Source organism: Podarcis cretensis (genome assembly GCF_951804945.1).
Source record: "Podarcis cretensis genome assembly, chromosome: 4".
Taxonomy (NCBI): domain Eukaryota; kingdom Metazoa; phylum Chordata; class Lepidosauria; order Squamata; family Lacertidae; genus Podarcis; species Podarcis cretensis.
The window spans coordinates 94,425,543-94,438,151 of NC_137173.1; the positions used below are offsets into that span (position 1 = coordinate 94,425,543).

General features: G+C 40.6%; 1 long non-coding RNA gene across 1 annotated transcript in view; it reads left to right on the forward strand.

The window, feature by feature from the left end:
• The first annotated feature begins 4,811 nt into the window (after positions 1-4,811).
• LOC307214429 overlaps positions 4,812-12,609 on the forward strand; it is a 37,240-nt gene continuing 29,442 nt past the window's right edge. Inside the window, exon 1 of the long non-coding RNA XR_013838076.1 lies at positions 4,812-4,949. This is a non-coding gene — a long non-coding RNA (uncharacterized lncRNA). The remainder of the gene's footprint in view (positions 4,950-12,609) is intronic.

A 12,609-nucleotide genomic window follows, 5' to 3' on the forward strand; every position in this document is an offset into this window, starting at 1 on the left:
AGACTTTAAAAAACACTGGGAATCATTTATGTCACATTTACAGAAACATTGTAATGGAATGGACTCACTAGCAGGTTTTGAGTAAACACAACTAACAATAAAGGGTAAGATATAACAATATGAAAATTAATTAAATGTAAGATATAACTGGAAGAAAATTTGGTATAAAAATGATAAAAATAGAAGAGCATTCAGCTATAAGATGGAAAATAAGATAAAATTAAGCAGAAGTAGCAAATAGTTAAAGAACCAGAAGGGTAACTTGAGGGAAGTCATGGGGTTGTTGTTGTTGTTGTTGTTGTTGTTGTTGTTGTTGTTATACTTTCTTTTATATGATTAATATGTTGAATATAAAATGTAAAACTTGATAAAAAAAGAAAAGAAAATGATGCATCCCAACTCTCCAGATCCTACTCTCTATTGTTTCATCATCTGCAAACTATTTCTTTAAACTGGATATGACAGAAACTGAACCAGTAACTTTCTACATGTGCTTTGCCACTACGCTCTGATTCTTCAACATGATATGACAGAGAGGTGTCTTAGAACACAACCCACAATGCAGAGGCATCCCTCCGTAGACAACTTTATGTAGAAGTGTTCCCTGCAGTGTAATGGAAACAAGGGATCTGAGAATAATTAGGAAGGTATCAAAATTACCTAATCAATCAAGTCACCATTTATTTGCTGCTCTGTTTTGAGATTTCTGCCCTACAGGACTGCATTGATAAAGTCATCTACTGCCTGCTACCCTCTCACCTATGGGCCTTTTTAACTTGAGGAACAGGAACGAGGAGCTGCAAGGACAGAGGGCAACAAAACAGGCGTGAGCTTGATTCACCATAGGGAAGATGCCAAGTCTTATTTTAATTTTGTTTTTAAGTTGTAATCATTCAACTTGTTTTTATTATTGCTTGTAAGCCGCTCTGAGCCCGGCCTTGGCTGGGGAGGGAGGGGTATAAATAAAAAATATTATTATTATTATTATTATTATTATTATTATTATTAAGTCTGCCTGTAATTGATGCTGCTCTGTTTTGAGCAAAGCGCTGCTCACTTATGGGATCACCCTTGCTTTGAATTGTCCCATTGAATTGTCCCAATTGAGTTGTCCCATCTTTCTTGTGCAAGCCTGCCCTGTCCTCTTCCAGTTCTGTGCCTTCCACAACAACCCGCCTTCATCTTGCCTCATCTCCCCTTCCCACTCATTTATCCAGAAGGGCTGGGAGACTATTTTCCAAAAGAAATGATTTAATGCCGGTCCTTTTTAGAAGTCTTCCTCCTAGGGGTCTCCATTTCAAACCCATTGGATTTCTCATCATTGGGCTGAGGGGGTGGGGATGGACACCCTTTTTCTTCAAAGTCTTCTATGGAAAAGAGGGTGTTTTCCTCATTCTTTTGTTGTTGTGATAATGCACGATGTTTTGTGATGTATTATGCATGCCATTTTGCCACTTTTATTAATTTATATCTGCTTCCCCCTAGAGCTGTGTGTGGATGCCTGTGCACTGTTCTGTTTAAATTTTTAAGCAGAGCTCAAAACTGTCTGCTGAACAGAACACAGGATGCTCTGTTGCAGAGAGAGGAAGGATAAATATCCCACTAGGACCACTCCCAACTGAGAACAGGAAAAAGAAAAGAAGCAGAAGTTCTGGCTAGACTGAACCTCAATGGGCTGATGCAGAGAAGATGGAATGTGAACATGAAGGAGTAAAGCGGGGGGGGGGGAGGAGGGTTTGGGGTCCCCCCCACAAAAGCCAGTTTTAGCTGGTCTAATAATATTCTTGCAATCATGTCCAGGCATCACAATACACACATACGCTGCCTGTTATTTCTGGAAGAGATTTTAAAATATTTTAACATGTGCCAGAATCAATGTACTCTGCTGCTTCCACCTAAATAATAATAGATAACAGCAAAATTAATAATAATAGTAATATTTTAGTAACTGAAAAATAAAGTAATTTGATGATGATGAGGAAGAGGTACTTAACCATAGGTAGAGAGGGGGGAATCTATCAATTTTGGTATTATTGAGAAATCCCAGACGAATAGCTGTAGGTGCAGCAGTGGCCAAAGAGATGTCATAATTTTGTGTAGTTTGGTCCTTAACTAAAATACTTCAACACAGCAGCTGTAGTATGTTCTTTCACACCATTAGCCCAAGATTCATGGATTATGAAGAACATTAACCTTATAACCTTCTTTACACACAGTATCTGTTTAACCTCACAACTACCAGCACTTTGGGGGCTGTGAATCACAAACCACTTAGCTTGGAGTTGTTGGACCAGGTCAGTTGTAGTCACATTTTCTTTAATAGCTGAAATCACTTTGCACAGAATTGCCAGCTCGCTAAATGCTGCTCCATATGCATTTTGTCCATTCTTGCAGAACATCTGTCAGTAACGTCCTAAAAGATCCTATTTCACAGATAGGGAGATAAGAGGATATGATCTGAGAAAAAAAATAATTCATGGCCAGGCAAAGATTTGAACCCACAACTTCTAATTCCAAGCCAAGGGCACATCCAGACATTCTTATGCTGTCCCACATGCCCAATCAAAAGCTTTTGTCATGGGCTGAAATCAATATGGGGTAGTTGTAAAAATGCGGCACCTCTCCTTATGCATACAAAACCATATCCACCAGTTCAAAACAACCACTTAATCATGCAACTGGTTGTTTATAGTTAATGTTAAAGTTACCAGACATCCCCTTTTCCTGGGGACAGTCCCCGGATTTACAAATCAGTCCCCTGATAAAATCCTATCCTTCCTACTGAAGTTGAAAAGTGTCCCCGGATTCATTGGAAAAAAATCTGCTACCTTAGTTTATGTTAAGTATAATGGTTTGATTGACACTGAAATGAGAATGCCTAAATGTGTATTGGTGAAAAGGTTTAACATGGGAATTTTCCATGAAGCTATATTGACAACAAGAAGAGCTCTCTCTGAGCTGTAACTAGTTAATGATTACCTGGTGATTTTTATTTTTTTTATTCAGTGCTGAGAGTGAGCGTTTGATCATGTGATGAAGGTATTGAGTCACAAATCTCCATTTTGAAAGGGAGTTGCCTTTAGTTCTTTGCTTCCCAAACTCCATGGAGTGAAATCTCTTCTGAAGGGAGAGTAAATAACCTAAGGCAAATGGAGGCTGGAATGCAGGTTGTGGGGAAAGACAGAACTCTGCTTTGAGGTCTGTTTGGATTATTTCATATTTTCTAAGATACTGAGCCTATACTGGACAGCCCAATACATTGTATGGATATGTTGGATGTATATTTTATGTTTTGTTTTGAAGAGTTCTGCCAGTAAAATTTTGAATAATATTTTTATGGGCCTGGACAATGCCTGACTTCCAAAAGGAGTCAGTTCTTATGCTTCCAGTCACTTCAAACTGTACAATATTAATATCTGCAACAATCTAATATACATTATGTTGCAGTACTGCACATTGAATGAATAGGACACAACTTAGCCCTCTGAAATAACCAGTTTGCAGAACATATGCTGACGATCAGTTAACTGGGCTGCTTTTCCTAATGTATCCATCAATTAAAAAACTCAATAACACATAAAATTTTATTTCCCCAAGGGCTCTTATCACAGACTCCAACTAATGGGGAGCTTGCTGCTTTCTGGTTCTCCTCTCCTGAATAAATTCTCTATACCTTAGAGGATATATTAATAATGAATTAGTTCGCTTCTAGTCCTCCACAGTTCAGAAAAACTATCTTTTGAGTCATGCTCCTAACCATGTAAGTTCCAGTAGTTAAGTTAATCAAACACAGCAATATGCTCCCCTGGGACATTGACCAACTCAGTCTGCTGGTTCCAGATTTGGATGCTGATCAGAATTCAGCTGCCAGTCAGATTGTGCACTTCTGCAAATGACGCACATGAGAATGCAGATTTGACAGGGGAAAGTGCTCTGAAACATGCATTTTAAGGAAAGAATCTGTTCAACATGTGTTCAAAGTGTGTCTCTTAATGAAAGGTACGATTTCAATAAGTGTTTGCTGAGCATTAAAAAATCCACAAAAAGCAGGATGAAACAGACCTGTGACGAAGCACATGTAAAAATGACATGGAATGGATTAAGATTCATCTGACCATTCCTATTCTTAGCTCCCCTTCAGATTCTCTGATCCTTCATCTGAGGTTGCTTAACTCTCCAATTAGAGGTGGGCGGCTCTCCACTGCCCTAAGAAATGTCACAAGCCTTTTACCTCTTTTGCTTCCCTTTGAAATTCTTCAAACATTTCACTCCAGATTGGTGGGAGGGCTATCTTGGTAAGGTTGTTATCTGCTTCTGTATCTTCAGTTTGGAGATCACTGCCAATCAGGGCTTTTTTCAGTCAGAACTCTCTAAAACTCAGTTTCATTGCCACTATAAGAGAACAAGGGAGGTGTGTTCAGGTGAATCCTGGCACCTCTTTTTCTTGAAAAACAGCACTACCACCAACTAGTAGTTGGGTGTGGGTTTGCTCCACCACGGTGTGGAAGCAGGTCTTGTTTGGCTTCCTTCAGTGTACAGGTGAAATCTACTCTCCATGTGACCTGTTGGAGCCAATAGTGTTGAGGCAGGGGAGACAGCCTATAACAGCTTGCTTCTGCAAGGTCACTTCCTTCTCTTCCTTGCAGTTGCATCCTGTCATCCCTCTTAGAAAAACACTGGGGCCTAATTTGAATAGTAGAATGTCTGGCATCTGGTGGGCAGGGCTTTTGTGTTGTGCTCCGGAATCGGCCCCTCCCTTCGTGTGTTCCGTTAGAGAAGCCAGCTGTCATTCTTGCTTCCCCCCTATGCTGTTGTTTCAGTTTCTCTCAGGCAGCAAGCTATTGTGTTGACATTTTCTTTATTATTAAAGCTTTGTTTGATATGTAGGTGAGCCGCTTTGCCGACAGAAAAGAAACTCTGCTGAGAATAGTGGAATATCCTCAACTTGCGTGAGTGAGAGGATATTCCCAGTCTAACAGGATTTACTTTTTAATCACCACCATGTTAACTGCTTACAATTGCTTTGTTGGATTTTATAGGTATATAATTGTGTACATTGATATAAACTGATCTGGGAGGCAATTTGACCTAAAAAAAGCAGTCTAAGCCTATTATTTAAATGGTATATGATAAACTGATTAGTTTTTTAATCAACCCCCACCCATCCTCCACAACAATCCCACCTTTGAGCAGGTGGGAAGTGAAGCTGAATCTTCTTCTTTTTTTGTGATCACTCGTAGCCAAGTAAGATTGTCTCCCATGAACATGGTCTTGACAGTGAGTCCGTAAGTGACTGTGGAGGCCAATCCTGGGTCCACATGTCCTTCCACAGTGGGGACATAGGTTTCCCGGTGGGAACTGATCACGGTGAGGGTTTGCCAAGCGTGCCTTCCTCTTAGCACATTTCTCCCTTTTGTCCTGGGTTCATGCTTCTTCAAAGTCCATAATGCCTTTGGTTAAGGCTGTTTTCGCAGGCCAGTGTTTCCCAGTTGTCAATGTTTATGCTACCTTTTTTTAGATTTACCTTGAGAGAGTCTTTAAACCTCTTTTGTTGGCCACCAGCATTACGCTTCCCATTTTTAAGTTCGGAATAGAGTAGTTGCTTTGGAAGACGATCATCAGGCATCCAAACGTGACCAGGCCAACAAAGTTGATGTTGAAGAACCATTGCTTCGACACTGGGGATCTTTGCTTCTTGCAGTACACTGGCTTTAGTTCCCTTGTCTTTCCAAGTGATGTGTAAAATTTTCAGAGACACCGTTGATGGCATCTTTCGAGGAGTTGGAGATGAGGTTTATAATAGGATTGGCGTGAGGCACAGTGATTTTGGGGTGCTCTTTTTTTTTTGCATGTTTCGCTCTGTTCTGAATTTGATTGGCTTGTGATGGGATGAGGTTTCATCTGACCGTTTGGTTTATTGGCCATTGACCACAAACAGGTGAGCGTTTTAGGTACCAGCCAGCCTTCTGGCACACATTGGGTGAAGGACACACCACTAACCACCGCTTGCAGATGACTGGATTTGGGGGGCGGGGCTGCTTCTTGTGATCCTCATGTAGCCTGGAAGGCACCACCTGCTGAATGCTGAGCAGTGGGCAAGGGCGCATATGGCTTCCCAATACCTATGGCTTGGATGTTGGGAAGAATTTCTGCCTCCCAGTACAACTTATGCCTGCCTGCACTTCTGTTTTGGTTTGGCACAAGTCTTCCTTGTGATAGAAAATCACCTTTAACCGTATCCCTGTACTGAGCCCTTATTCAAATTGTGGGGCAAATATCCCAATCTGAAATACTGCAGTCACGCTCAGTCAGTATTGACAATTCTAAGCTAGATGGACCAAGGACAGCTTCCCATCTTCCTATCCATGAAATCAAATGTGTAATAATTTTAGTCAAGGGAAGATTTTCCAAACGATTTATTCACATGCCACTTTGCTTCTTTTCATCTTTGTATATCATTACTTGCTTGCTATTCCAATTGGCGACAGGATGTTTCTCAAATATCAGATTATTTGACTATCCACCGTTCCATACAATTGTTTTAATTGTGTGCCGCAACTCACCACTTTCTCTCTCTTTTTAATTGATCCATGATAATCAGTTAGGGTGTTATTGATTGATTGATTGATTGATTGGTTGGTTGGTTGAGTGGTTGGTTGGTTGGTTGGTTGGTTGATTGATTGGTTGAAATTTGCTCTAGCCATTTTCACTCCAGGAATTAAAAACCATATGTGTGCATTATACCACTACTCTAAATAGTATAAGCTTTACATAGAAATTAATGAACTGAAAAGTCAGGATAAGTCTGAACTAATAAAACAGTGAACATGATGGTTTAAACAGAATCATCTGAGATACCACTGACTCACACGTAGGTCAAATGAATTATTTCAACCATTTCAGTTGAATGATCTCAGTTGTCTTTCTCATTCTTATTTTTGGGAGTCAAATTGAATCTCTTTTTAAAAAGTCCTGATTTTTCCATTGAATAAAGAGGGCATGTATAATCCAGCACTTCTTAAGTCGTGCTGATTTCAATGAGAATTAAGCAAATGTTCGATGTGAAATCAATGGAGCATGTTTAAAATTGGTTGTATCCTGTCTGCCTCTAGCACCCCCATCTCACCTAGGCTTTGGTCCCTTCTTTTAAGTGGGTCTCCAGACTATAGAATTATCGGTCACATTCTTATTACAGTCTGACCTTGTAATTTTTTGAGCTGGATGGAAACAAATGAACTGTAAATTACCTGGAAAGACTCAGCCAAGATTTGATGGTTGCTAAGATACACGTGGTGCAAAGGTGAAACTGTAAAAGTCAGTTGTTTGAAAAGAAATGGCAAGCCTGATCACTTTTGGGAGGGTGTGTGTGGAAATGGCCACTATAATAAATTCTCAAGACAGTTTCAGCCAGGAATTGCTTTCTAATGGGTATCAGAACAAAGTTTGCAAATGATCCCCTTGTCCTTATCACTCATGTGCTCATCCCTTCCTCTTGTCAACCCTACGACCTTACCACAAGCCTGGAATGGTTTCTCATGAACATAGGGACATCCTAAGGAAAAGTGGGACATTCAGGGATCAAATCAGAAACCAGGATGGCTTCTGTAAATCACAGGGTGTCCGTGGAAAATAGGGACACTTGGAGGGTTCTCACATCCTTAAACAATAATTGTGGAAATGAAATACTGCTAAAATATTATTCAATTTTTCCACTATGCACTGGTTACAACTGATGACACAGTGGTATCACATCTACTGTGGGCAGAACTTCACAGCCACTTGACTCCATATGTTCTGTAGCTGTTAAGGAAGGTAGTATGAGCTTAATTCTTTAAAAAAAAAACAAAAACCAAGGGCTCACCTATATTGGTAATCAAAAAGTGTTTTATATGTGTTGTATATGCGTTATAAGGGACAAGGGTGGCACTGTGGGTTAAACCACAGAACCTAGGACTTGCCGATCAGAAGGTTGGTGGTTCGAATCCCCGCAATGGGGTGAGCTCCTGTAGCTCAGTCCCTGCTCCTGCCAACCTAGCAGTTCAAAAGTACATCAAAGTACAAGTAGATAAATAGGTACTGCTCCAGCGGGAAGGTAAACGACGTTTCCGTGTGCTGCTCTGGTTCGCCAGAAGCAGCTTAGTCATTCTGGCCACATGACCCGGAAAAACAGTCTGCGGACAAATGCTGGCTCCCTCGGCCAATAAAGCGAGATGAGCGCTGCAACCCCAGAGTTGGCCACGAATGGACCTAATGGTCAGGGGTCCCTTTACCTTTACCTTTATATACATTATAACACTGTGACACCAGATGGCACTGTGGAGTTCCGTTTTTGCCAACCCAATTTCTCATACAGTGTTATCTCGGGTTACAGACGCTTCAGGTTACAGACTCCGCTAACCCAGAAATAGTACCTCAGGTTAAGAACTTTGCTTCAGGGTGAGAACAGAAATCGTGCGGCGGTGGTGCGGCAGCAGCAGGAGGCCCCATTAGCTAAAGTGGTACCTCAGTTTAAGAACAGTTTCAGGTTAAGAACGGACCTCCAGAACAAATTAAGTTCTTAATCCGAGGTATCACTGTACAAAGTTTACAACATGTTTAACTAAAACACGTCATTGATGTGTCTAGCTCCAGTGCAAGTTATTTCCATTCCAATCTCCACAGTAAAAAAATTCCAGGTTTGCTGTTGGCATAAAGTATGCAAACTCTGCATATTTTTTTCTTAGTTTGTACTGCTGTGTGTGCTGATTTGCTTGGCCACGGGATGGGCGAGGGCACTGAAGGCCTACTCCCACTCCCAAGGAAAATATTCTCAAGCCACTTCTCTAGTTTCTGTTATTTTACAGCCTTTGTATACATTTCAAGCAGCTGTAGGATCTGGAAACGTCCTCTGTTCTTCAAATAAAGGCTGAAATTCTCAGAAAGCTGAATTCTGCACTCACAGAAGTTTCTTCTATGCCTCTGCAAATCATGGCTTGAAAATGCAGTGCTGGTTCCAGGTACACAGTTAAAAATTAGGAGGGAAGGATTCAGTCTTCTCTGTAGCCTTTTCGGTCATAATTCTGTTTTCTACATTAATCTATGCTTTAAAATAAAATTTAAATATGTTTTAATACGTTCTTCACAAAATATGTCTTTATAAACATATTTTCTCTTAAAGAACATATTCTGGTCTACTTTTGCAGCTGAGAAGTGCCTAGAAGGCTAGTTTCAAGCATCACATGAGTCCAATAGGAGCAGATCAGGTCAAGCCATATTGGGACACACAAACTTTAAATTCCTCGGGTATTCTGGGAGAAGAGAAATAGAGGTTTTGACAGCTGTCAAAGAGCTGTCAAAGCGGAAGAATAAAATAGAGATCTTTGTTACGAGGACTTTGCCGGTTACATTTGTTATAAATTGGATACAAATTGTTACAAACAAGGAATAATAAGTTATTTTGACTGGTGGACGTGATCTGGAAGGGAATTTAGTTATTGCAATCCACCTAGAGGAGCCGAGGGACATTACAAGTATTGTTGGCGTGGAATTTGACCAGAACTTTCTATCTCCTGGGAAACTCCAGAAATGGAACACTATTTTGTCTACAGAGGTCTACGCACTAAAGGAGACAATAGATTTATCTATTGAAGAATGAAAAGGACTTGACGTAATGTTTTGTTCTTGAATAACAAGCCTCTGCAGAGGAATTAGAAGCTTTTGGAATTGGAACATTTGTGCAGGAGAGCAGGGAAAAAGAAAAAAAAAAGGAGGAGTGAGATCAACAAGAACAACAAAAATAATAAGAACTGGACAAAGTTGGAAGCGGGAACATTTGGGACATCCAGATTTGACAGGTTTAAAGGAATAAAGTTGGAGCTTTCACCCCTAGATATAAAAATCTGGATGGAAGAAATGGGCCTTTTTTGAGACAGACTCCTTCCAAGATTGGACATTCGAAACTAAAGATGACTGGGAAAGGACTATGGTTTAGAGAGATGTGGGAACTCCAGGAAGATATCAGACGTCGAGGAACATTGGGAATGCAACCGGGAAAGGGGGGAGGGAAATTTGGAATCCAAAGGGCGTAATTTTTTTTTTTTATTTTTCTTCTATTGTAATCTGTATTGCATATTAAAGGGGGGAACTCGCGGAAGGGAATAGGTCGATTTTAGGGGACGGGAAAATATTTTTAAAATTGAGTCAATGATAATAAGTTTAAATTTGGGATAAGAATTTGTTGAAATTCTTTTTTGTTTATTTGTAAGAATTGGAATACAGGAGGGGGAGGGGAGGGGAAGTCCTGAAAAGATGTTATTGGGGAAAAGATTTTATGGAAAATTTTAATAAATATCATTAAAAATAAATAAATTCCTCGGGTATTCTGACTAACAGTGGAAATAGTTAATATGAAAAACAAAGGTTTGAGCACATGGTATCATACTATGGGGCTAGGGTGAAATGGGGGGCATTTCAGTGAATTTCAGGGGTCCATTGTTGTCCATTGGTGTGGACAAAACTTTAGACCACTTTGATGTTCCATCCTTTTTTGGTGATCACTTGTAGTGGAGTAAGATTGTCTTCCATGAACACGGTCTTAATAGTGAGTCCGTAAGTGACTGTGGAGGCTAGTTCTGGATCCACATGTCTTTCCACAGTGGGGACATAGGTTTCTGGGCAGGAGTTGATCAGAGAGAGGGTTTGCCAAATGTGCCTTCATCTTAGCCCTGTGGAATGTCCTCCCATCAGATGTCAAGGAAATAAACAACTATCTGACTTTCAGAAGACATCCGAAGGCAGATCTGTTTAGGGAAGTTTTTGATGTGTGATGTTTTATTTTGTTTTTAGTCCTCTGTTGGGAGCCGCCCAGAGTGGCTGGGGAAACCCAGCTAGATGGGCAGGGTATAAATAATAAAATTATTGTTATTACTATTAACTCATTTCTCCCTTTCGACCTGAATTTGAGTATCTTCAAATTCCATGACACATTTGGTAAAGGCTGTTCTCCAACTGGAGTGCTCGCAGGCCAGTGTTTCCCAATTGTCGGTGTTCATACTACTTTTTTTTTAAGATTTACCTTGAGGGCATCTTTAATCCTCTTTTGTTGACCACCAGCACTACACTTTCCATTTTTAAGTTCGGAATAGAGTAGTTGCTTTGGAAGACGATCATTAGGCATCCAAACAACATGACCAGTCCAACAAAGTTGATGTTGAAGAACCATTGCTTCAACACTGGTGATCTTTGCTTCTTCCAGTACTCCGGCATTAGTTTGCCTATATTCCCAAGTGATGTGTTAAAAAATTTGGAGACACATTGATAGAACCTTCTGAAGAGTTGGAGATGGTGTTTGTAAGTGGTCTATATTTCAAAAGTGTACAGTAAAGTTGGTAGTACAATAGCTTTGTAAACAAGCATTTTGGTTTCCCATTTTTAAACGAACATTTGGCCTTTCAAAAATTGAAATTTCACCTCGCCCAACAAACAGGTATACTCTTCCAGGAGCTAGGACATAACTGTCAAGCGTCCCTTATTTGGCAGGACAGTCCCTTATCCTAGCGCCATGTTCCGCTGCTGTCCCTTATTGATGATGTCCCTTAAATTTCTCAGGTTTCAAAAGAAGCAGCTCCTCTCCCTCCCTCCCTGCCAGCCAGGGAGGAGGGAGGCTCCAACTGTGTTGCTTGGCTGCGTTGCTCACCCAATAAGAAGTCTAAGAACGACTGAGGGGTGGAGCTTGCATGCCTTGTGCTGATCAAATCGGCTGCGTTGCCTGGGGACTCGCCTTTGCTCAGCGCTTCTCAGCGGAGAGGTGACGATGGTTTTCCTTGAGGCTTGAGGCTTCGTTTGGCTGCTGGCTGGGCTTTCTGCCTTTGGCTTGGAGGGGCTCAGAAGCTGAACATACCTGTGCCCGGAAAATCCCTTATTTTGGCTGCTGATCCCTTATTTTTGAGGCTGTTGGTCCCTTATATTCAAATCTGTAAGTTGACAGCTATGAGCTAGGATTGTCTGCAGCTTCCTGTTCAATGAGCCCTCGGTGACAAATCTGGTAATGCATGAAATGGACCTCTGTCATGCCAGAATCATGCTGTTCACCCTGCAAACCGTCTTTCCTGTTGTTCATTGGAAAGTTTTGCCGTTATTCTCATCGGCTATTCTGAGGGCACTTACCTTCTTTGTGTAACATGAGTCACTGTTTTGTCAATACTGCATACAAATCACATTTTCCAGTTAGTGACCTCAGTCTTCTAGCGTACTATACTAGAAAGCCTAGAATAAATGAAGCAGAGGGGTAGCCGTATGCAAGAGTAGGTGTCCATATTTGTTTATGTAGATGGCATGTCTTAATTAGCTTATCTGTCTTTTGGCGGTATGTTCAGGAGTAGTCATTCGGCTGAACTTTACTTTGCAACCTGTTCTGTCCTATTTGGGTAAAATTTGCATAAACAATACAACTATAATTATCCATATTTCCCACCAGATTAGAGGAGAAAATTACTAATTAATCTTATTTACACGAGGATGAGGTTAATTAGCCAGGCATACTAATGCTTGCTATCCTGCTATATTGCAATGTGTCATTCCTATGATGACAGTGCAAAATATGATTTTTACAACATTTTGCTGATGTGTCTG